Source organism: Rhinolophus ferrumequinum, chromosome 4 (genome assembly GCF_004115265.2).
Source record: "Rhinolophus ferrumequinum isolate MPI-CBG mRhiFer1 chromosome 4, mRhiFer1_v1.p, whole genome shotgun sequence".
NCBI lineage: Eukaryota > Metazoa > Chordata > Mammalia > Chiroptera > Rhinolophidae > Rhinolophus > Rhinolophus ferrumequinum.
Window position 1 is genome coordinate 61,843,235 of NC_046287.1, and position 25,300 is coordinate 61,868,534.

Consider the following 25,300-nt stretch of genomic DNA (forward strand, 5'->3'; position numbering starts at 1 on the left):
CCTGAAGCTCTGTGGGTCTTTACCTTCTGACTTATCCTCATCTCGGTCTCTTTTAAGAAGGCAGAGGGCTGGCATTCTTGTTTTTAGGCTAAAGCGAGGCACGCTTTGGAATGTCAAAAGGAACAAAGGTTGATGAAGAGGCTCAAGCCACAGGGGTGCAGCAGGAGCACAGGGACTCAGGGGACGTCCCCTTCCCAGCTTTCAGTTCCTTAGCATCCCCAAGGGCTGGAGAAAATTCTGCTCCAGATGCCAGTTTTCTTGGAGTTTCTCTGATGTCTTCGGGAGAGAGGTTTTCTCTCTAATTTCCCATCCTTAGATGTGAGCTCTTACTACCCGGAGACAGTCTCCTCCTCCTTTGCTTCTTCATTCTTTGCTTTTTCAGCCAATGCATGCCAGTCCTTGCCTGGGACCTATGGACGAGGGGCTGAGAGTGGGGACCATTGAGGGGATGGCTGCAGGAATGGGGTGGGGAGGCAGGATGACCTGGATAGCAGGTGAGCTCTGCACCAGTCTCCATTCTCTCCAGACTCAAAGTATAACACAATTGGTATCTCTGTCTGCCCCCAGCATCTGTGGGGTTGTTAGGTGTGGGTTTGGAATTGAGAAAATTATAGGACCAGGGCTTCACTGGTCAGCAAGGGCCTAAACCTTGACCTTTGTGTGACTTCTCACGGGCTTAACGTACATGTTCTCCTGATTGCCTGCAATCCTCTATAACCTGGCTCCAGCCAAGTTTTCAGCCTTGGTTCCTTCACTTTCTCCCCATTTCTAAACTCTGGCCTCTTATGTTCCCAAGAATACACCGGACAGAGGTTTGCCTTCTCCATTTTGCTTTTTGTGGCTCTTCTATTCCTGTTTTCCCATCCAGTTCTACATACATTTCAAGTTGAGATCAAGTTTTATTCTCCTAGAACATGTCCCTGAGCACTTTGCTTTCTCTGACCCGCCTCCAGTCCCCTTTAGCATGTAATTGAATCGTGTTTCACATTACCTCCATGGAGTCTCCGTTTCTCTAAACTGGCCTGTCTCCTCACTGGTAAATGAGGGGTTTAGATGGATGACCTCTAGGGTCCTTTGCAGGTATAACAGACTAGGATTCTATGTCTGTCTTATCTCCTCATCTGTACTATCGAGTCCTCAAAAGAAGGGACAGTACCTTTTCCTCCTATTGACTCCCTCAGTGTTCTAGCCCAGCGCTTGGCCTTGAGTGGGTATTCCATAAGTACTTTTGTTTACATGATTTTTTTCTTTTTTGTCCTTTTTCTTATTGGAAATTGAAAGAATGAGGAGTGGCTTAGGTGCCCTGGAAGCCCGGTCTTGTAGTCTGGCCTAAAGAAAAATTGTTCCACAATTTGTGGATATGGTAAAAATTGCCTTGAGGTTCCAACTTTCAATGTGTTCTGTTGCAGGAATTTATACTGGGGAGCTCCACCCAGCATAGGGAGATGTCTCATTAAAGGGTGCTAGGAGCCTCCCTGTAGCATACACATTTTGTGGTGAAGTAGAAAAAAGTGCTCAGTTTGGTTCATACTTTGATCTGGCCACTTACTACCCACAAGAATTGGGCAAGTCATGTTGCCTGTGTGTCTTGTTTGCTCACCTCTAAAATGGCAATTGCAATACCTGCTCTATCTTGAAGGGTTTTTGTGGGAATAAAAAGATGAGACACATGAAAATGTTCTATAAATTGTGAAGCTAATAGTGGTAGGTGTGAAGTGGCCCAGGATGTGTGAAGTGAGGTTACTTAACATCTCAACACACAAAGTCAAAAAGTAAAACGGAAAAACAAAACACAAAAAAAGAATATGAAAGAACTCTCTCGCCTTCTCTTTTACTATTGGACAAAGAACCACTTTTTGTCTCTGGATAATACTCTGTAGAGACCCCTCCACCCCCACCAAAAAAAAAAAAAGACATTAAAAGAAAGTTCAGGAGTAAGAGGGATCATCCTGGTATATTCTGAAAGTTGATTCTGGGAAGAGAGGAAAACATGAGCAAACAAAAGCTGTCACTCACTGGCAAGCTGCTTCCTCTGGGGAATAATCTCTGTGAAGAAAAACTAAAGATCTGAACATTGCCTGGAGCAGGGGCAGAGATGATGGCTATGGCTGGTAAACAGGAGTCTCTCGGTCAGGGCCTTCCTGCCCATTCATGGGGGTTTAGCAGTTTTGAGGGGTCCTGCTGTTAGTTAAGAGTTTGCCTGCTGCCCCTTGAGGGGGCACTGTCTCCCTGTTCCTCAGGGTCCCAGCAGCTCTTGTTAACAGGCGTGAATGGACACGTAAGACAGTACGAGGCCTCGTGCCCCAGACATCACCTAGAAACCTACCCATCCACTCTTAGCCTCTCGTGCACACTCATGCCTCTCTTCCCCTTATCCTGTCCCAACCCTCCCTCTCTTCCGACATCCATGCCTGTCAAGTTTTGCACCATGAATCAGAAGTCAGAGGGCCCCCCAAAGCTGGCAACTGGGCTTCCAGCCTTCTAGAAACCTATTTGTGTGCAAACAGACAAAGGACTCCCCCTCCCCTCCCAACACACCATCTCGACTTTCCAAGATGATGATTGAGTTTTTCCCCTGTTCTGCTTGATATTTCTGCCAAAGCAAGAAAAATCCTCGTTGAAGTCTAGCAGGAAATCCAATAAAAATTCTTCAAAAGATGGGCTTGACATTGAAAAACAGCAAAATTATAAAATAGGTCTTAGAAAAGAGAGAGGAGAGTTATTATATCTGGCACCAAGCAAAAGCCCTGAGACCCCGTCCAAATGAGCCATCACAGATTGAAAGTGTTTAGCTTCCCGTTGATTAAATATGGAGAAGGACCCAGGGCCTGCCAAGCCTCGGGGATCCAAAGTTTGTTTTCAGTCAGAATGTGTTTTCAGTCAATGGAAAAAATGGTCGGCCTGCGCTGGGCTATGTAACCGAGAAGCCCCAGGTTTGGGGTGAGTAATGGCTGTGAAGCAGAAAACCATGAGGGCTGTTAATCACCCCTCCCAGGCCCCTGTAATTTAACTCAGCGACTCAGTCGACTTGGAAAGCTCCCCCTATCTCCTTTCTTCCTTCTCCCTCAGTTTATTTTGCTCAAGGGGGAATAGATGAGTCCTTCTGATGCTTGTCTCTATATATTTCAGCTGTTAAAACTCTTCACCCCCAAGACATCCCTCTAGCCAGTCACGCCCCCAGCGCCCGCGGCTCTGAATGCCCTGGGATATAAGAGCAGAGGGAGGAGCCGCGTTCACGCGGATGGGGTTCTTTCAGGGAAATCTCAGTGTCCCATGAGCTTCCTGGAATGGAGGCCTGGAAAAAATCTCCTCCTTCACCATTGCCTTTCCAGGGTAGGCTGTTTTTCAGAGGTGTTTACTGACATTTTTTAAACAGCGTTATCTTAGTCCTGCCTTACAGTTTTCTTTTTTCCCTGGGCTTTCACATGCCCCACTACATTCCTTTACAATTAAGAGTGTAGGATGTCTGTTTTTAGATGTCCTCAAAGTCCACATGAGTGAAGCTCCGAGAGAGAGAGAGAAAGAGAGAGAGAGAGAGAGAGAGAGAGAGAGAGAGAGAGAGAGAGAGAGATATCTAGAAAGAGAAAGAGTTGGTGGATAAAGTATGGCATGTGGAGCTGGAACTCTGAGGTAAGCCTAACTTCCTTTTCTGTCAGATGCAAACCCCTTCACGTTTCACACCCTGTGAGTAACCTCAGGGGAGTGGCTGCTGGTGCATTTCTGATTCTCTTTCTTCGGCTCCCCCTGCATGGGCACTCCGTGGCCTTCCTTGGCACTATGGTTTCATCAGCTTCAGACCTCTACACGATCACCTCTCTGGATAGCTGCTCTCCATGGGTTTCCCCTGCCCTGAAATCTGTGTAAAATCGCAGAGAGGCCCAGCTGAGCCTTCTTTTTGGTTTGCTGTATGTTTCAAAATGCTGGTCGGCCTGAGCCACAGCTTAATCTCAGAGTCCAGGCAGTTGGATAACTTTCTGTTGGGCACCCAAATTTGGTTACAAGAAATCACTCCAACCGTTTTTTGAGGACTAGGCAAATGAACTAAAGAAAATGAGTAAACAAAAATAAATAAATGGCTTTAAAATGATGATATGTGAAATGTTCAGTGGTTTAGTGGAAACAGATTTTTTTTTTTTTTTTTATATGGATAGCAAGTCTTGGCAGATCAGCTGTGGAGGACATGAGCCCACTCAGCAAATACCCAAATGAGCAATGATAAAGGAGCAAGGAGGTGCTCCATGGGGTTGGGTTGTCCCAAACCTCAGCTAGAGGAGTTCTGGGCAGGGAGAAAGTGAAATAAAAAGCTGTGGCTAGGATGTAGTGCATACGCCTGTGTGTGTGTGTGTGTGTGTGTAAGGAAACAGAGATGCTCGGGATGTCACCATTTTGGGGACGGAGTTCAAGGAGTTTATGAAAAGAGGAAGGAGGAGGACAGAACAGAGTCAAAGTTGGTCCTCATGTACAACCCTCTGCCTTCACCGTATTATAATCTTTCTCCTCCTCACCATGTCTACCATTTGTTGAGTAATTACAATGTGCTAGCATTGTGCCAAAGTTTTCTGTTATCTAATGTACTCTTCTCAGTGACTCCCTGGGACATGTCTTATCTTCCTTCATCACAATAAGGAATCTGAGATTCAGAGTCCGATAGAGAACAAAGCCTGAAAGTGGCAGAGCCAGGATTTGAACCCTGGTCTGTTTCTCTTCTCTGCCTGAACCCACAAAGGCAGTCTGGTGGGCAGGCTATTGTAGGCAGTTTTTCTAGGGTCCAGACATTTGGAGAGAACCCAGTAGGGTCTACATCAAAGATTCCACTTCACAAGGGGAAGAAAACCAGCAGCCCCATCAGGTGGGGAGTCGGCATTTCAAACAGCTGTGGTGGCTGCTGAGTGCCTCATGGGCAGCAGCAGGCCCAGGTTGGAAGGGTCAGTGGCAGGTCACTGTCACCATCAATCACCCGCAGGCCTTTTGTCTGTAGGGGTGAGCAGGAGGGGGCTGGGTTGGGCACCAAGCAGAGCGGGTGAACCAATAGAATTTAAGGGACTCTGCTGGTGGCAGGAGATGGGAAGGGCATTTAGAATTTTAAGTGGAATCTTCATGATTTGAGGACTACTCTGGTGGGAGACAGTGCGCTGTTCCTGGGTCCTGGAGCTGTGCTGATGAGCAGCATTCTGGTGACAAGTTACTTCAGCCCAGTGTTGAGTCACCCCAAGACTAGGTTTACTATATATCTATCCATCCAGTTTTGAATGCCTCCTTGACCCACATCACCAAAGTTCTAGAAATTACCAAGAAACACATTATTGTATTTTTATTCAGAGGAACTTAAGTCGGGAAAAATATGTACGTGGAACATTAAAAGTAGTGAATACGTATGTATATCATATGCCAGGCATTGTTTTAACTGTGTGCATATATTAGAGGGAATTCCATCAATGACCGGCTGAGGTAGGAACTCCTGTTAGCCCCACTTTTCGTATGAAGAAACTGAGGCACGGGGAGGTGAAGTAACTTGCCCATCCGCTGGTGAGTGGTAGAGTGAGGATTCAACTCCAGGCTGTGTGGAGAAGGCAGGGAGAGGTGAAGCCTTCACGAGGGGAGGAGGAGCGGACTAAGCAGGGAGCACCCAGACACATGGCCTGTGGGAAGTGAGGGAGTGAGGGCAGCGCTGTGTGGGCAGGAAGCTGTGGGGAGAGGGTGGACTGGTTGAGATGTGGGACATGGAGGTTTATGCACGAGGCCTTGGGTGAGCTTGATCCTGGGATTTGCTGGGGAAAGAAAGTGAGTCTGACTACAGAGCGTGGTGGTCATTGGTGGCAGTGAGAACGCAGGGCAGTGGGGAGGCTGTGGGCAGGTAGGCCTTGAATTTCATCTCCTCCCTCTGAGGAGGTAGGGCTCCCAGGGGGATTTGGAGCCTAGAGCTCGTGCAGGATGAAGAACAAAGTACTGGGGACCTGAATTCCAGGCCGGGTTCTGCCTTTAGGATCTTGCTCAAGGTCACTCTGCTAATTCATCTGTCTGGATTCCAGCTATCTTATTTTTTAAACAAAAGGATTAAGCTAGATGAACCCCTCTGGCTATAAAGTCTATGGTAAAACCTGATGAATCTAGCCAGCTTTTTAGGAGGATTGTGGTGGGGGGAGTTGGAAGAAACTGGAGGTAGAGAAGAGTTTGAAGGAGAGAATGTAGAACTAGAAGGGATCCTAGAGACCTCCCCCCTGTGCTGTTTTACAACTGGGGTAACAGAGGCACAGAAAGGATAAATGGTTTTCTCCAGCCACACAGCTCATTATTGTAGAGCTGAGAGGACAGTCCCGCCTCTGACCCTTCCTCTGCTAAGCTGTCTCAGCTTGTTCCCCTTATGTAGGATCTGTGGGGAAATTTGCTGGAGCAGGGATGGGAGGGGAGGGGAGGGAGGCTCAGCCTGATTGCTGTGGGCCTTCATGCCTGCCCGTTTTGTCAGCACTGGCTCAGTGTCTGTCCCCAAAGGAGCCTAGAGCTCAACAAAGCTCGTGATCCCTGGGTTCCAGGCCTCGCTCTGCCATGGCCAGACCCTGACTCTTTGGCGATAATCGTATATGCTCATGCGTAAGATGGCCAGGGCAGTGCTTGCTCTCGGCTGTGAACTGAGGCCATAATATACAAGAGCCAGCAGCGGGGGAAATTGAAGTCTGAGGTGGGACCCACGCCAGTGGCCAGTGTGGAGGCAGAACCCCAAGGCTTGGGCTCCTGTTTCCTTCTCTGGGCCTAGAGCCCTGTCTCTCGCACCTCCTGTGGTGGGGTGAAGGGGCTGGTGTTCTGACCTGAGCTGCAGGGCCGGGTGCAGGCATAAGGCTGTGGAGAGCGGGGCTGAGCCTCTGACACTTGAATGAACCTCCCTCCCAAGTTCTTATTAGCGCTCCATGACAAAGGAGTCTGGTAAAAGTTAACAGGCCTCCCTGCCTGGAGGAGATCAGAGGGACAACTGGAGCTTACTGGGGTCAGGGAGAGGTCGTTGAAACCTGCGTGATAGGGCAGTCACTGGAGCTGACACTGGTCTAGGCGCCTGTCCTGCCCCCTCCTCTAATCCAGAACCCTCCCAGGGTAGCTAACCTGAGCCCTCCTTTGTCTAAAGGCGCCTTGGAAGGTGTCCTAAGCCTTCCTTGTAGGGGCCAGGGGCCCCCTCTCTGTTGGCCGTGCACCTTCCCAAGCTCTGGGCCCAAATGTGTGTGGGGAGGGAAAGAGATGCAGTGGGGAGTGAGCAGAGTGGCTTTGTGGGAGAGATGCTGGGCTGATCTGGGCCTGGGCGAGGCCTGGCCAGGTGTGACCTGGTCTCTGACCCCTCATGGCTCAGAGGGGGAAGCGCTGAGGGTTGGGGTTGGGAGGAGGCTGTTGGCTAACATTTACCAGGACCTTTGAAGATGTAAATGCTTCTCCAGGCCCTGCTGGGATTGCTGGGGTCAGAGTGCACAGGCATGGTCGCCAGCTTCTCCAAGTGGGCTGGGAATCTCGCAGACAGATGGGTTAGGGTCCCATGTGATGGGACTTGCCCCAGAGGCAGAGGACTCATGGGAAGTGCTATTTCGGGGGCTCTCCTGGATCAGGCCCTGTGACTTGGTGACCTTGGGTGGGTCTGACAGAAGCTGTCTTTTTCAAATGCTCACGCATTTCTTGGTATGGTTTCTAGGGTGTATTTGGTCCCACTGTCAGTGGAAGACCTGGGAGATAGCCTTCAGTTCCTGCTTCTTCCTGATTTGTACTTTTTATTCTACAACTGCTAGCTTGCTCGAGGTTTCCTATTCATACATTGCTCTTTCGTGGTTGGTACCCCTCTTGTGGTAGTTCCTCTGTAGGCATCCCCTTCCCACCAGCATAGCTACCTCCTATTCACCTTTGTGCATCACCTCCTCCAGGAAGCCTTCTGGGAATGGAATCTGCCCTTCTGCCTGGTTCTCCTGTGGCACTTAATGACTCATTCAATCAACTAATATTTATGTGGTATGTACCAGGCCTTGTTCTATGTGGAATGCCTCAGTGCATAAAACATACCAAACTCCTTCCTTCAGGGAACTTACATTCTAGACGGCATTGATAGTGAATAATTACGTAATCCTATTTTAAATGGTTTACATGTATTAACAAATTTAATTCTCATAACATCACTATGAGTTAGGTCACTTATTATCTATGTTTCACATGAGGTTACATAGCTAATATGGGCATATTTAATTTAATTTATTTAATCCTTACAATAGCCCTATGAGATAGACGTTATTTTCCTCATTTTACAAATAAGGAGACGGAGGCTTAGAGGGGTTAAGTGATTGGTCTAAGGTCATCCATCAAGTAAGTAGTGGTACCAAGCAGGATGATGCTAAGCTGTGAAGGACCAGTTTGCCTCCCTACATTAATACTTCAATGTTTTTCTGTATTGAAGCAGTTTCTCAGTCTGTTGAAATGACCTTCTCATCTTCTCCATCATCCTGGGAGCTCCCCCAAGGCAGTGACCTTGGTTTATTTATCTGTATCTTTTGAAATCCCATTGTGGGGGGCACTTAATTGGCTTCCAGCACATACTTGTTGATTGATTGACAGCTGTATGTAGGTGGAGATGAGAACAAAGCAGCTCATATTTATTGCACACACTCTGTGCTGGGCAGGGCATTGGTCCTTGCTCAGCATGATCTCTTCGAGTCCTTACAACAGTCATGAATTAGCTGTCACTTCTCTGAGGCTGGCAGCTAGTATGTGCTACAGATGGGCCTTGAATCACAGGTTTACTCTGACTCCAAAACTCCATGTCCTTTCCTCTACGTCACAGGAGGCTGATCAAAGGAAAGGTGGCCACTCTGAAGGCATTTGAACCTCAGCCTCCTGGCTCTAGCTGCTTTGGCCCCTACCGGGCTAGGAGGCCTTAGGGATTGCAGAGGGTGAGCCTGCAGTGCGAAGGGCTGCATCCAGGACAGGTTGAAAGGTATCAGGAGAAGTGGAGTTGGTTCCAAGATTATTCCCACCTGTTAAAATGTTTGAAGTAGTTGAAGGGAGCAGTTGGGCACATTGAAGGTGTTCAATGAATTTTTACAGATTGTTGTGGCATCATTCTCTGTTCCAGAGAAACAGCCAGATTCAGACTAAACCCCCCGATACCACAGGCGTTTTGCCACTAAAGGAGGAGGATTACGGCCTGGAGCAGAAATGGGAGAGTTCCTGCTCTATGTTTGGTTCCTTTGTTCTGACATGTAGGATTTTTTTCTTTCCCAATTAGGAGGGAAGAACAGAGTTGAATCTTCTGATTCATGTGCTCACAGGGCTTAGCAGACTGGCCAGCTGGTCCGTGTACGAGGAGATGGGGATACAAGAGATGGACTCAGGGTCACACAGCTGAGCAGGGGACCAGAGCCCACGTCTTGGGCCTCTCAAGTTCTCACTCTTGCCATCAGGTCTCATTTGTGTCTAGAGTCCCGTCTCTCGCAGAGGACAGCCATGTCAGATTTCCCCCACCCCCTTTGGTTAATCCCCTATTTTGCTTGACTAAGAGTCAAAATGCAGGACTACACCCAAATGAACTAAGCTCACTTAAATCACTGGCAGGTAATTTGATAGATGAGTTGGCCAGCACCCATTGCGGGGATTAAGCAAAGCCTGAACAATGGAGACAGTGGGAAACAACCTTGAGTGACTGGTCAGCGGGCGGCCTCATTTCACCCAGGGACAGCCCCAGCTCCATGACTCAAATTGGAAGGCTGATGTGTGCCAGGTGGACAGTTGACATTTCTCTTTCAGCCTCGTCCTCCAAAAGTGAGGACCAATAGACCCTCATTTGTCCTCATTTTAACTCACTTGGGGTTAGGGTCTCTAACTGTTGCAGAGGGAATGATTGTAACTGTGTCCCCAACAGCCTAGGTCTTATTTCCTTCAGCCCACCCAGGTAAGCACTCCAGCAAATGACCTCGTTGGTTGAGCTCGCTTATTTGTTGAGCTAACTCAGAGGGAACAAGGGTCTTTCAACAGATGGGAGTGGTGTTATACAAATGGGTGTTTTATGGGCCATGTGCAGAAACTGACCACTTGCAGAAGGCTGCACCAACTAGGTCCTTTCATCATGATGGGGATTGTAGCTCTAACTTCAGATAAGCAGAACAAACAAGCCTCAGCCCAAGTGGGAACTGGTTCTGCCCCCTTTCTTTGCTTTTCTAAATCATCAAAGCCAAGTTCCTAAAGCCTGACTGTCTCACGGTACTTTCTGATGGTTTCATTGTTTTGTTTATTGTGCTTACGACAAGTGCTAACAGACCGCTTTCAAAGTGTGTTGATATTTCAGTTGTTTTTGAATAGCCCTTCTGTTTTTCTGCATCTGGACAGCATTAGAATCTGGCCTCAGGGAACCACTGGGTTCCTATAAAAGTGTACCAGGTCCCTTTTTTGTAGAAAACATTGGCCATGGCAAGATCAGACACCCCATATGGGCAGGAACAAACACCAAAAACTAGAACAGGATCATGAGACAGTATTCAGGAGCCAGGGCAGACAGGCCTGGGCTGGGCAGGGGCCAGTGAGCCTTGCCAGCTGGACCGTGGGTGTTCTTACTTTCCATGGACATATTGTGATCTTCCCGTGGGAGGACTCTACCTAGCCGAGTGCCTGGCACAGGGGTGATGCCACTAAATGCTGGCCATTGACAGGTTCCCTCTCTCTTTGTCTTCTCCCAGGTTGCCTGGTCAACCATTAGCATGTTGTCCAAATAGGGGGCTCCTGGGGACTAGCCAAGGAATAAGAGTTGGAGAACAGCATGGAGTCCAGGGGAGGACCAACAGCAGCCCCAGGGAGGCCTGTGCTGGAGCTCCTGATCTGCTTCCCTCCACAGCTCTCTTGGATGATCTTTTGCCCAAAGAATTAAAGTAGGGGAAGGGTGGGGTGGAAGTGTTCTCCTAAAACTCATCTTTGGTTTTCGTGGCTTTTCCCTTCCACTACTCCTGCTCTGTCCCATCCCCATGCCTTACCACATTCTGCAGCAGAACAGGCTTCATTCAGTATGAGAGAATCTCAGGGTATAGATTGGGCCCAGAGCAAATGAGTTACACATCCAATCTCACTTTATAGGTTTAGCGCAAAATCTTAGTTGTTTCTTTAAGACCTTCTCTGTTTTTATGTTTTCAAACTGGCTGAGATTTTCTTTAGCCCATGCACCTGACTAGCTTATAAATGTTTCTCTCTTGTTTGGTTTGAGGAATAGCAGGGCCCCTTTCTGCCGGACCTCCTGTGGTTCAATTTGAGAAGGCCCTTGCCTTCACCCCTCGATTTAGCAGGACCCCTGAACTTGCTCTCAGAGTCAAATGGGATGGAGATTGAGGGGGGTGACAGTGAGCTTTGATGCCTCATTGCTGCAGTTAGAGGAGACCCAGGCAGTCAAGAAGAGGGAAAAGGTTAGCTTTGTTAGTTCGTTCTCAAACAGAACCGTGGGGGGCTTTTAGACCTATAATAGTGTGTTCCTGCATATAAACATGTTGGGGTGGGGTTAGGAGCTACATGACCTGATTGGCTGGTGATGACTGGTTTCCATTCACTAGGCCTCCAAGTTCTTGACTTCTTTATGGTGACACTGCCTAGCATTTCCTTCTAGGTACACACTATCTTGTTAAAAATTCCCATTTAAGCCATTCATCAGGATCTTTTCCCTTAAAGTTTTAGCATCCTAGAATTGTATATGTTACTGCACTTACTTTAGCTCATCTGGAACACCTGATAAAGCACTCAGTGGCACCATTTCGTTTCTCAGGATTGCATTCATCCCTGGTTCTGGCAAGGAGACAAGGAGAGACTCTGGGTCCAGGGCCAAGCACATCCGAGCGGGCTGGGACGATTGGCCTCTGAGAAGCTGACCATGCCCTCCACAAAGGCATGAGTATTCTATAAGAAGGACATTTCCTGTTTCCAGTGTGATTCTACAGATAGGCGAGATAGAAAACTGTGTTTGTGAATGTGTGTGTGTGTGTGTGTGTGTGTGTGAGAGAGAGAGAGAGAGAATACTTGTCATTTTGAAAAATTTCAAACTTTACATAGCAGTTTCTTTCTCACCAGGATCTCTGCTTGTGTGAAACTTTAATTTTATAGCTTTGGCTGTTAATTCATCATGGGCACCACCATCAATAAATATTTATTGAGCTTTCACTGAGCACAGCATGTTGAAATAAGAACTATATATTTGACTCAAGAGGAGTCAATAGCAGATGAGGGTAGATTTGGGGAGGAGTGGGAGAAACAATCACTGAGGTCTCTTACAACCCTGAGATTTTATGACTCTATAACTAAAGCGATAGGGTCCACTTGACACATGTTAGGCAGCCAGCCACAAGAGATGCATGGGCCATCGCAAAGTACTCACCTCCAGAAAACCCGCTCAATGCTTGCAGCACACATTCTCAAGCCTTATGTCCACTTTAGGATTCACAGCTGCAAAGGGACAAGTGAATCTTCTTGACCTTTCCCATGCTGCCCTGTAAAAGTAAATATTTGATTTTAGAATTTAAAAGGAGCATAGACCTTGGGGAAGTTTGGAGCCTGTTCATGCTGTGGCAGGAGAGGACCCAGTCATACGAGTGGCAGCCTGGGGGGCCCACGTGGTGGGAAGCCTGGAGTGAAGTGAGCTGGGAGGAAGGTTGCTGGAGGGAGGGCTGTGTGTCTTTCACGGAGCCCGAGGTCATCAGAACAGAAACAGTATGCCTGCCACAGCAGTGACTCAGGCCTCCTGGGGGGTTTTCTTCAACATTATGAAGATGAATATGGCTCCAAGAATTCCCTTTGGACCTGGGCTTCGTGCTAATTGCCTCCATATTTATGGGAAGATGGGCAGACTGTGGTGGGAGCCTCTGGAGTGGAGTCTGTGGGTGTGCTCAGGAGAGTGGCTCAGGCTCCAGTTGGAGTTGTGAAAAGTAGATCTGAGCCTTAAGGGATCAAGACATTCCTGCTGTCAGGTGGGCAAGCTATCCTTATTATTGCTACTACTATGATTCCCTTTGTGCACAAGAGAAGCCAAAACAGAAACCAGGAGTGGTTACATGCCCAAGGTATCACCGTCAGACAGGAAGAGTCCATAGAGTTAAGGTAAACAGAAGATGTGGTGTCCAGATCAGCTGCCTCCCACTTCTCATGGGGGGCGGGGCAGGCAACCAAGCAGGCCAGAGCCTCTCTCTTCCTCATAAAAGATGATGCTCAGTGTCTCACTAGCTGCTTTCCCTTGATGTTAAAGCATTAACTTTAATTATTAGGGTATTAGGGCTCAAGACGGCTGATAGAGAAGCAAGCAACTGGGAGTGCTGCCTGGTTCCACACATACTGCTAGTTTGATTATGGGCTATTTATCTTCCCTCTCCAAACCTCAGTTTCCCTATCTGTAAAGTAAAGATAATAGTGGTAACTATCTCATAGGATTCTTGGGGGGCAGTAAATAAAATAATATGTATAAGGAGATTTGCATCATGCCTAGAACACAAGTTAGTGATTAATATTAGTAACTGTTGGGTGCCATTATAGGGAGGAGGTCTAGTGGTGAAGGACGCTGGCTCAGAACTCAGCCCAGAGAGGGTAAGTGACTTGCCAGGTCACGCGGCTGGTGAGGAGCACAGTTCCGTACTCTTTCCAGACCTCTTTACACTGGATCCTTTGATCAGGGAATGAGACGCAGCTCTCCAGGCACCAGTGCTGGTCATAAGAGGTACCTATCTTGGGGTTGGGGTGATGTGACTTCTTAGTTTCCCTGGACAACTACTGGTGAGGGGCAAAACACTGGGGGCACTCCAAGGGACTGCTTGTTTTTTCCCCCCTGAGAAGGCTTCTGGGGTAAGCCTGACCAGCTGCCCCGTCTTCCCACAATGCAGTGGGGGCAGTTGCCTCTGGGCAGAGCGGAAGCCACACAGCCCAAGCAGGGTGGGGGTGCCCCGGCGCCCTGGAGATCTCATTGTAGCTTTCTGTCAAGCCTCTGTTGGTGCCTGGTTCCCCCATAAAGCCATTATGTACTGGGAGAATTAATCATGCCGTTAGGTAAGCATTATGGCACTTTTATGGCAGCTTTGAAGCTAATCTGTCACTAATGCCTGCTGGATTATCATGATTTCTTGCAGTTGTGATTCATTAACTCAAGGACTAATAGTAATTCTATTAAACATCTTCCACCACCATTTGCCCCAACACGTCCCCATTCTCCGTTCTATTGTGTCGCTGCTGTGGTGCAACTGGCAGCCTGTGTGGTCTCCAAAGAGGAGCCGCAATGAGATGGACAGGTCTGCAGCCAGCTAGAAACTGCCGAATGATGCATCCATCCTCTGACCAAGCCCAGAACACATCTCCTTCCCATTCCAGCTGGACTTTTCAGTTGATTTCTGCTTTTCTCTCAGAGGGGGCCACAGGGCTTTTCCTGAAAAGCCCCTTACTGCCTTCAAGAGGCCAAACCTCACAGAGGCGAAGGTGAAGCTGTGTAGATGGATGAGTCTCAGAGTGAGACAAGCACCCCACAACTCCACAAGTGACTGCCATATTCGCAGGTCCTACCTGCAGCAGAAGTGGGTTGGAGGCAGAGAGAGAGAAATAGGAACACTGCTAAAGAAATCTGGTCACACACGGTCCTTTCCCTTCTTGCTCAAAGCTAACAAAACTCAAGGGCGAGAAGGCAGGCCGAGGGGACAGGAAGCAGTGGTGGCACACCATTGACTGCTGGGCCTGCCAGCATTAATAAAATTCCTTGGTGAGGTTTTTCAGAAAGAAATGGTTCTCTGAGGCTGGCTGTTCTCTGCAAAAGGTCAGCTTCGGGGCATGGCTTGACTGATGGGCTGTGAGCAGGCAAGAAAAAGAAAGCTGGGAGTAAGGGGCCGCTGGGGGTGGGCTGGGAGGAAGCGGGTGGAGGGCTGGAGCATAGGCTCGGTCCTGGTGCCAGCATCTTGCCCTAGTTCCGTACCATCCATCAAGCCCGGCACTGATATCTCAACAATTTGTAATGCCCCCGCCCCCTCCAACCTGCCCAAGTGCGCACCAGCGCTGACCCTTCTCGCCTCATTCAGGCCTCTGTTGCCACTGGGTGATGGATGGCTTCTCCTCCCCTGGGCTCGCCTCACCACAGCTGGGGAAACACGGGCAGGTAGAGAGGGTCAAACCCGGGGCAGTCAGAGTGACCTAGTCCCCGAGGCCAAGGGATACTGTGTTCCCAGGGCAGCAGGTGATGCCAGGGGTAGAGAAATAGAACTGAGACAGGAAGCAAAGAGATAATTTCTACTATATAAGGCGGAGAGGGGAAAAAAGAAACCAAACCCAAAAAACCTCTCTGCATCCTGAGGTCTTCCAAGACTTCTAAAAATCTCTAACATGGTGCGATGTCTTCTGTGCACAGCTACAACATTGCCTGTTCCACTCCATCTGTGTTTTCTCACGCCTGTGTGCTTTAAGAACCACTGAAATGGAAAACAAGTTAAAAAAATACATAGATGTATATATAGTGAGATGGAGAAAGAGGACAGACAGTACTCTGCAGCCTTGCAGCCTGTATTCACTGTTTTTTTATTTTTTTTTTGCCAGTGTTTGTTGTAAGAAAATGTGTATAAAAACAAACTTTAGACAACTGGAGTAAATATTCTCAACACATCAGCCGAGGAGAAGTCAGGATCCAATGTTTCCATCCTTCCTCATTTTGGATGGAGCTGGTAGGAAAAGAAGGGATTTCTGCCCGCTTTCCAACTTGTAGGTGGTACTCCCCATTTCTTGTTCATGGGTGAAACGGCTTCTTCCAGTGGGGGCCTGCAAACGACACTAAGGCGTGGACTGGCCAGCTGGCCCAGTGATGCCAGGCTGCATTGAGAAGCTCCCTCTGAAGGCTTAGAGGCCTTTTGAAAACAGGAAGTAAAGAGTAGCCCAGAAACATGTGTGTATATGTGTGTGTGTGTGTGTGTGTGTGTGTGTGTGTGTATGTGTGTTTGTGTTGCTAGAGAGGACGTTGTTGCAAAGAGTGTCAGGTAAGAATTCAGTTCAGCATTGCTGATCGTATCCTTGGCCTTGAGGGCTCAGGAAATCCACTCTTTGACAGTCCAATGGCCTGGCACCCCTGCAGCCTGGCCCAGACACTCCAGACAACTTCTTCTTAGACCCTTCAGAGACTGAGTAGGAGAATCCAGGAGAGAGTGTCCAGGAGACGAAGTTTGGGGACCATGGATTTTTCAATGAGCTGAACAGAGAACTGAGCAGGAGGGGTGTCAGGGAGACGAAGGGGTTGGGGTTGGTGAGGCAGGAGAGAGAGAGGGCAAAGCAAGGAAATGGAGGAAAACAGAAATTCATAGGCTAGTGGAAAGACAGAGGAAAGGAGAGGAGAAGAGTTCTGAGTGAAAGATCCAAGAGATAGATGGTCACGGGACAGGAGTCAGCAGGGAAAGAGAGAGAGAGAGGAAATTTAATGAGGGCAACTTGAAGGCCAGCTTTAACCAACAGCTGGCGGGGGGCCGGGTTTGATCTCCTTGTGAGTCAGGCGGTTTGATTAATCGTGGCCTGTGGAGGAGGATGGACACCTGGCCCTGCTGCTGAGTTCTTTGATCTCCGGATTTCTCAGGGCCTTGGGAGGGGAGCTGCAGAAGTGTGTGTTCTCCCGGCCCTGGAAGGCCTTGCTGGGGGCTCCCTGAGAAGGAAGAGAGGCGGTCCTCAGAGAGGCTGGGAGAATTGGGAAGACGAGGATGAAGTACAAAGGGCAGGAGTGGCCTCTGGGAGAAAGGTCAGCTGAGGGAACGTGGAATGGAGAAGGCCTTTGAAGGGGGAGGGTGATTCTATGGTGAGGGTTCCTCCTACCCTCTTTCTCTGCAAGGGAATAGCTAAACTGTTAGAAAGAACCAGGCAGAAGAGAGAGCCATTGCACAAAATCCTGTTATGTTGCTTGTGGCTACAGGGCTGGCTAGTTTAGTCAAGGAGCCAGTTCTTGTGTGGGTGTGAGGAGAAGGGAGGTGGAGGGCTCCCTGAAACTGGCTCCATTTTATGCATGTTGGATGGAAATGGATTTGAAAAAAGAAAGTGACATATTGCCAAAAAAAAAAAAAAATCCTTAAGAAGAAGGAAAAAAGGAACTAAAACCCTAATGCCCTTAAAAAAGAAAACTAGAAAAAAAAAGTCATATATTATGTCTTTGGACTAAATCCATTGGTGTTCTGCCAACTTCAAATAATAGTGTAACTTGATTAAGAAACTTTACAGGATTTAAAGTTGTTGGCTTTTCTGACTCCTTTCTGAGACTTTTCTGTAAGTCACTGTCTACACCAGGCTAATTTGTTCCCAGATTCCTTAATCTTCTGCAAGTTGGGGATGACGTTTATAACTTGGTAGCCATATTTGAAGGGTTCATGATTTCTTTGGCTCACAACTTCCACCCAGAATTTTGGGGTGACTGAAAACATTACCCTGAAAATGTCTTGCTATTGAAATACTCTGTGTGTGTGTCTGTACGTGTGTGTGTCTGTGAGTGTGTGCCTGTTTGTAAACTCATCAAGTTATACCACCCCTGCTCTCCTTTTGGGCTGGCAAACTCCTGCTCATAGCTGTCTTAGGTCTCAGAGAGGCATGCATCTGGGGACAAGAATTCAGCTAGCACACAGGACATGGATAGTTAGGGCTCCAAAGGCTGCCCAGCAACAAAGGGAATTCCAAACGTGAAGGAGGACAGATTTTCTGGAGGGACCAGAAAAATGACATTTTGACCGAATGACATTAGCATGGTTTGGAAGGCAGTTGTGGGGCAGTGCACAGGGCACTGGCCCGGCATCCCATGGTACAGCTCCATGACTTAGTCACTAGCTGTGTGACCTTGGGCTTGACACTCCATATCCCCGGAGCTTCAGTTTCCTCATCTATAAAATGGAATAAGGAAAAATATTTGCCTCAGAGGCTTGTTGTGAGGATTAAATGCATTTGTAGATGTGAAAGCACCCTGCAAACGATGAAGCTTTCAATTAACAGCAGGTATTAGAATTACTGCTCAGATTACAGAAACCCAGGTCTCTTTAAACACCCGTGTTGACAGCAGGGATGTTTTAATTTCAAACAGGGTTTGCTTATGGAGGGCATGAGAAAATGGGATGCTATGTTCCCTGCTCCCCCCTGGGGCACCTGCTCTCCTATAATTATTATTTACTAATAAGTATGTTGTGTTCATAAATGTCCCATTAAATCCAGATGAAATCCTTCACTGGTTGGCCCGGCTTTCCTGGATATGACTAGGCAGGAGCCACTGGAAGCTCCCTCTGCGTGGTGGGACCTTGGTCTGGGGTTTACAATCCCTGGCCTTTCTGGGAGGGCACGGCAGCCCGACCGGTCAGTTTCTGCTCAGTGGTGGCCGCATTCTCAAATCTGTGCTCTTCCCTCTTTAGTCTGTTTTGCCTATTTGTGAGAGGAACATTGCATTCCCTGAGCCTGGGCTTCCTGGAGCTTCACGGCTGTTTTCCCTGCTTGTCAGTTGTCCTAAGATACGGGGGTATTGCTACTGTTGACAGGCCGAATGCATGGTTCAAACACTGGCTCTGACATGAGACCCCTGGGACATGGGACGAGCCATCTCTACAGTGGAGAAGGCAGTGCTTGCCCTAGGAGGGTTGTGGTGAGGATACAGAAGGCCTCTGTAAAACTCCTAATCAATGCGTGGCCCATGGGCGATGTTCAATAAATGATGATTCTTGTACACCAATGGTCTCAACCCTGTCTGTACGTTGAAGTTGCTGGGGATAGTCAAAATTCTAAAGCCTGGGCCCTCCTCTAGATATTCTGATTCAACTGCCCTAGAGTTAAACCTTAGCATCAACACCCAGATGATTCTAACATGTAGCCAGGGGTAAGAAATACTAATGCTTCTCAAATTTTATGTTCAGACATATCACCTGGAGAGTCTTACTGAAACGCAGCTTCTGAGTCAGCAGTGTGGGGCAGAGGAACTTGTGCACTGCTGATACGCATGCCGGTGCCTGTGCACGGACCGCACTTTGGGTAGCAGGGTTCTGCTTTCCTAACCCTTACAGTATCTGGCCGTGGCCATGGACGGGAGACCTGGGAAACAGGTGAAGGTGAACACAGTAGAAACCTGAGAGGCAACTCCAGAGGCTTGTTTAAGGGTTTTCCTGCCAGGTGCCAATCTGGAATCTGTAATCCTCCCCTCACCCCCACAGGCCTCCTTCTGAATCCAGTCATGAATACCCATATAAATAGCAGCCAGAAGATGTCTTCCAATATTTCACTATCTTTCCCAGTTTTATAATTTATCCTGTGAAAACAATCAAATGAATGAAAACATTTGCCACAGACCATGAAATGCCCAGGCCAACAGTTTAAATACCTATTTGTAATACTCAACTAGAAAAGTAATCCCTAGCTGGACTTGTAAGTAGTCAGCCCCAGGCCCCTTCATGGCCAAATGAAATCCTCATAGATGAGTATGAAAATAAAACAAATCGCAGGGAGGCTGCAAGTAAACAGCTACTGATAATGGTTCATAAACCAGGAGATGCATCTGTGAGAGAGATGGAAATGACCATGAAACAAATGGCTTCCGAGTAATGGGAGAGGGTCTTCCAGACAGCATTGAACCTGGAAGATTTTTTCACCTTAATGATAGGTACGAATATAACTGTCGCCTTCTCTCTACACAGTCGTAGGTGTTTGGAGGCAGGCACTTATGCAGAGGACATGGAAAGAATGGGTTTTCCATGGGGTAGTATCATGCTTACCCCTATTTCATGAATTTATTGAATAATAAATAGAAAAAGGAATAACCAGAGTGTACATTTGATGAAAACGCTTCATGAAAGAAGATTGCATTTTGGACAATCAAGAGCCCTCTGCAGTTAGACTATGGGCTCAATTTAGATCCAGGAAGGGAAGAGTTGACATGCAATGGCCTGGGGCCATCCTGTGTGGCATGCAAGATCTGATCAGCAAAGGATGAACAATTAGGAATTCCATGGACTAAGAAAACCCCGACTGAGTTGGAGGATTTCACTAGGACCAGAGACAAGAGTTTTGTAATATGGCTTCAGGATGGTAGTTGACATCAGAACCACACAGTAGCCACGCCTGTATTTTTGGTTGGACTGCTTAATTGGGCTGAAGTTAACTGTTTGGCACACAGTACAGAGTGTTTCTCTAGTTTAGGTTAGGATCTTCTCTCTCAGTCCTTTTTTATTGTTTTGTTTTTTTTTTTGTAAAGCCAGGTGTTGTTGGAGACAGACGTCAGGACAAGATGAACCTGGCTGCCAATCACTGTTGAGATTCCGGCATATTGGGCAGTCAGGTAGGAAACCCCTTTGCTGAAAGACCCCTGCACACAGCTTATTCTTGCCTTGAGGTGTCACCCATTGCTAGAAAACCAAAGGATGGGCCCCGTGAAAGCTTCAGTGGGCTTGCCTGAGCACATCTGCCTCCAAGAAGTCTGGGGCCTGTTTGCATGCAGAAATTGACATGTGCCATTCCGGAAATCTTATTTTATTGCTCCTTTCCCCTCCAACAGTCCCCCTCCTCTGCCACCTCCTCTCTCGCTGCTCTGGAATCCTAGTCCCAGATGTGACTTTCTCTGTTTCCTTTGGCTGGGAATTTGTCGTTTTCCCATAACCCAGTTGGGTTGCCTGTTAGAGAAACCAAAAAACTCCAACTTTCTGGGAAGGCATCTAATTAAATTCCCAAAGAGGGAAGAGGAAAGCCCCCTCTGAAACAGACAGCTAGAACCTCATAATACCTAATCATTCCAGCAGAGAAAGTGACCGGGGATCAGCCTAGTGAACCGGTAACGTGGTGTTCTGTTTCTTAATGTCCTCTGCAAAGAAGCTGGCCCTGGGTTTAAAATAGCCCTTTGGTAAAAGCAACTATTTAAAGAGTATTGGGGTCTGAGAAATGCAAAACAAAGTCTTGTTGATTAAAAACACATGGTTTGTTCTCGAGATGCGAGTAGCCAGCAAAATCAAATGTGACAGTGTTTTGGCTTTTTCTATCCCACAAGACATGATGGTGATTTATTAGAGTGATGTCAGCTGTGGTTAAAAACGTTTGCTGTGTTGTCTTAATAAAAAGAGGCTTTACCTTGGAGCTGTCAAACTCCTTTTCTCCTCTGGCTGGAGGCAGTGGTTGCTAGGTCCTTGACCCTCCTGTGGGGGCTTCTCCCCAAGGGGCAAATCTCTGCCTTGGGGAAGTTCATGAGGTCACAGGGCACAGAGTGCTTCTTGATGGCGACGCAGGGTGGCCTGGAGCGGGGCTGCAGCCCATTCTTGGTTTGTTCTTATGGAGAATGCAGATACTGCACCCAGCTTGGAACTGGAGCACCCTGCCCTGGTTTGGTGGTGGGGCCTTTGATTGGAGGAAATCCCATTGAAGGCCCATGGCCTTCCTTCCCCAGGTAACCTGGGCAGAGGGTTGATAATCTGCAGGGTGATCTGCTGGAAAATAATTAGGCTGTGAGCTAAACACGAGGAGAATTTCTTAGTTGAAGCTCTTCGGTTATAAGGAATAGAAACCCCTAGACATTTTTAAGCAAATGAGATTTATTGAAAGGACACCGCGGTCCATTTCACAGACATCTAAGAAGAAACAGGCCACCTGGGGAATGAGGAGTGCAGCTAGGACTAAAGTGGCTTCCTGTACCTTCCACAGAGCCCTGCAGTCTCTGATCTGCCTCTCTCTGTTCCTTCTCCTCTCAGGGGTTTTCTTGGGGAGATTCTTTGTTTTTACTTCTTCAAGGCTGTGGCTTGCATCAGCAGTGCCCCCATGCTATGTGGTCACATTTTTGTTCAAGTACCATCCTCTTCCTCCATTTAGTCTCATTGTCTCAGTCCCAAATTCCTGAGAGAAAAAAATCCAGTTGGTGTTACTTGAGTCGTGTCTTTCTCTGGTCCAGTGGCAGCAGCTCAGGAGCCAGGGGGAGGTAGTGTGGTTGGAGGGGAGCCACTTTGAGGGCACTGCTGGGAGGCAATGGTAGGGGTGGGCTATAATGTTAGGCATTGTACAGGAGATGTATGTGTCACCAGGGCGGCTGAAGCAAGCAATGACAGGTGTGTGTTTCTGTTGGAAGGATCAGGGATCTTCTGAGAGTGAGAATTTGGTACTGCTATTTCTGAATGCCCCTCCTTCTTTATTCCACAGGAAGTGTAACCATCACAACCAGGAAATGAAACCCAGCAGACACCTTTAAATTTCCCCTGGAGACATACCCAGGAAGTGAGAAGATGACATCATTAAGTTTTTAAACTAATATATGGATTTTTTTTTCTAACTACAGAAGAAACACATAAGTGACTGTAGAAAACTTGAACAGAAACACACAATGATGGAAGGAAAAAGCACTCTAATCCAAGATAACTGCTGTTAACATATTGATGTATTTCCTTCTATTCGTTTTTTTCCTTTAAGTAGTAGCCTGAGGCTATGTGAAGGATCTGGGCTTCAGATCTATCTTTTGACTCTAATTATATGTCTTCAGACTCTCTAAGACTTTAGGATCGCTTTACATTTATTCTCATAATTTTCCCAGAGCACACCGGGTTAGTTTCCCCTTGCTCTTTTTACCTTTTCCTGAGGGTGGCAGCTCAAATAGAATCAATATTTGCTAGTACCTCTGCACTGCCACCCACTTTTGTGCGAGTCACCACCGAAAGTCGACCCCTCCCCCCAATTATCCAGTAGCTTTTTAACTGCTTCCTCTCCCAAGTCCTTCAACATCTTTCTTCTGAGGGATCTTTTTAAAGCCACAAATTTGATCTCCTCAGTCCTTGCTGAAGATCCCTAACTGGTTATCTTTTGCATGTAGGAGGAGAAGATGGACACAATCTTTAACAGGTACCTCTGGCCCGCTCATTCACTGTTTCCTTTCTTTCAGCTCTTGGACTGTCTTCGTCCCATTTCTGCTTCAGGCCTTCGTGAACGCTCTTCCTGCCCTTCTGAAGAATTTCACTCTACTCCTCAGCTGATTTACACAGACCCAAACTCCAGGTCTCTTGTCGATTCCTCAGAGAAGACTTTTCTGACGGTGGCCTCCTGACAGTCCCTCAACACCCCGTTTCCTTTTCCTTCATAGCAATAATCGCAGTTTGTAATTATACATGTACTTGTTTGGCTATTACATAATTCTGTCTCCCTGATAGATGTGAATGATCTTCCAACAAGAGCAAATCTGTTTTGATGCATGCTGTATCCTACTCCGCCTGCCAATCCCAACGTGCCCACCATCCCCACCTCACCACCCTATGACAGTGCCTGTCGTAGGTTAGGTGCTCAGTCAATGCTTGTTGAATGCATGAGTGAATCCAGTGCTTGCCTGGTGCAAATGCAAATGTGAAAGGTCACCACATTGTATCATATAGGATTTGGAGGACTAGGGAGAGAACATGCTTTTCAATAATCCCTTGGTGAGAGCAACTCTCCCATTTGCACCCATTTGTGAGTGCCCCAGAGGTGCACAGCACTCAGTGATTGGCGACTGTGGTGAGGCCTGAGCTTGAATTGTGCCTGCTCGGATGCTGGTGTTTAAGGCAGCTTCCTGGGCTGGTGAGCAAGGTCGATGTTCAGCGAAGTGTCTACACCTTGGTGTGGCTTTGCCACTCTCTACTTCCCATACTGTGTGAAGAAGAGTTCATTCTAGAGCCTCTGACAGCTGCCAAGCTGCCTGGGGTTGAACACCTCCATGGAGCAGTGCCCTCTGCCTCTGAATCAGCCTGTAGAGTGCTCTGGCTGTCACATAGATCTAACCTAAGTTAAAGACGGATTTAGCTTCCTCAGAACCTTTAACTATTGATTGCCTTCTGGAGATGTTTCTCCTCTGGAAGAACATCAAGTTCATTCATTGGACGTTTATTGAACACTGGCATGGCATACCAGGTCGGGATCCAGGCATTGGGTACAGACAGCCGAATAAGACACATGGAAGAGCTTAGCTGGGGAATACCGATGCAGCTTGCAAAGTATTCTCGCACAATTATCTTAATTCATCACAGCAACCTTACGATGTGCATGTCATTAAGCCTGTTTGAGGATATAGAAGCCTAAAGATTATACATGACCACCCTGAAATCCTGTAGTTTGCATGTGAGGGAGCTACAGCTCAATCTTGAGTCTCTTGACTCCAACCCGGTGTTCATTTTACTACCTTGAACTAAAAGTATGAATGTATTTCTGCTTCATACAGCCCTGAGTACATTTAAGGGTTGCTAATATACTCCCTGAATTATCTTTTCTCTGGATAAACCTGGTCCCCAAAAGTGGGATAAGACCTAGTGGATCTTCCTTGGCACTACCCTTGTACGTTGCAGAAGATCCTGGCTACTGTACAACACTCTTCCATCTACAATCAGCAGTGTCTCAGTCTAGAAAACTAGATTCTGAAGAGGAATTCAGGGTGGTTATTCTCCCCTGTGCAGTGAAGCCAGTAGCTAAGCCTGGGACCTGTTTTCCAGGGCAATTCAGGAGGTGCTTTCCCAGCAAGCATTGTACAGTGAAAGATAATAGATGCATGGATTTCCAGGGAGGGATGTCTGACACTTGCGGCTTCTTTTAAACGACATTTCTGTAAGGGCCCCATCGACTTAAACAGTTCATGTTATAGAGCACTCATCACTACCTGAGAAATTTCATTACACTTACAGGCAGATCCATTAGAATTTTGGCTCAACATATCAGGAAAAAAATTCTGGTCTTCTTGAGGCTGGGAAGTGTAAACACAGTGTCTCTCAACGAAGTGTGTGGGGAGTCCCAACCTGAGTGCAGGCTTGGGCGGGCATGTCTGAGCAGGCCTGGTGAAAGGCTGGGTGGGCCTGCTCAAGGTTTATTTGCATGAAAAGCCTCCTGGGATGGAGCTCATCTAGGAGGAAGAAGGAACTAGGGACAAACAGCTGACCTAGTGACCAGGCTTTGATTGCAGCAGGTGAGAGTGATTCTGAACCTGGCTTCGTGTCTGCCTCAGAACTGGGTGTGGCTCACAACTCAGCTCTCACTGGACTTCTTCAGGAGACCTACAGAGAGTAAAAAGGCTGTAGATAAAAATGGAAAGAATGGTTTAAACTAACATGTGGTTGTCACTGGGGAACCAGCTTTGGGACTTGTCTTGAGAGAAAAACACACAACAGGAAGAGAGGCTCTCTCCCACCTCATTGTGGACCCCTGAAGTTCTTTGGCTTTAGGGGGCCTTCAGCACCTCTGTGGTGGCAGGAGAGCAGCACCCAGCAGAGAGGGCAGTGTTTGGTGTCCTGGTTAGAGAACCTGGATCAGGTTAAGCGGAACAAAATGGTGGCTGACCAGAAAACTGTGTGTGTCTTGAGCATACCTGAGGCACCCCTTATGA

The 25,300-nt window shown here is 47.6% G+C and overlaps 1 long non-coding RNA gene across 3 annotated transcripts in view; it reads left to right on the forward strand.

The window, feature by feature from the left end:
* Positions 1-25,225, forward strand: part of LOC117021328 (uncharacterized) — a 131,994-nt gene extending 106,769 nt beyond the window's left edge. For all 3 annotated transcript variants that reach the window (XR_004422843.1, XR_004422844.1, XR_004422842.1), the window contains 3 exons: positions 20,189-20,272; positions 22,111-22,185; positions 22,844-25,225. This is a non-coding gene — a long non-coding RNA (uncharacterized LOC117021328). The remainder of the gene's footprint in view (positions 1-20,188; positions 20,273-22,110; positions 22,186-22,843) is intronic.
* The last annotated feature ends 75 nt before the right edge of the window (positions 25,226-25,300 follow it).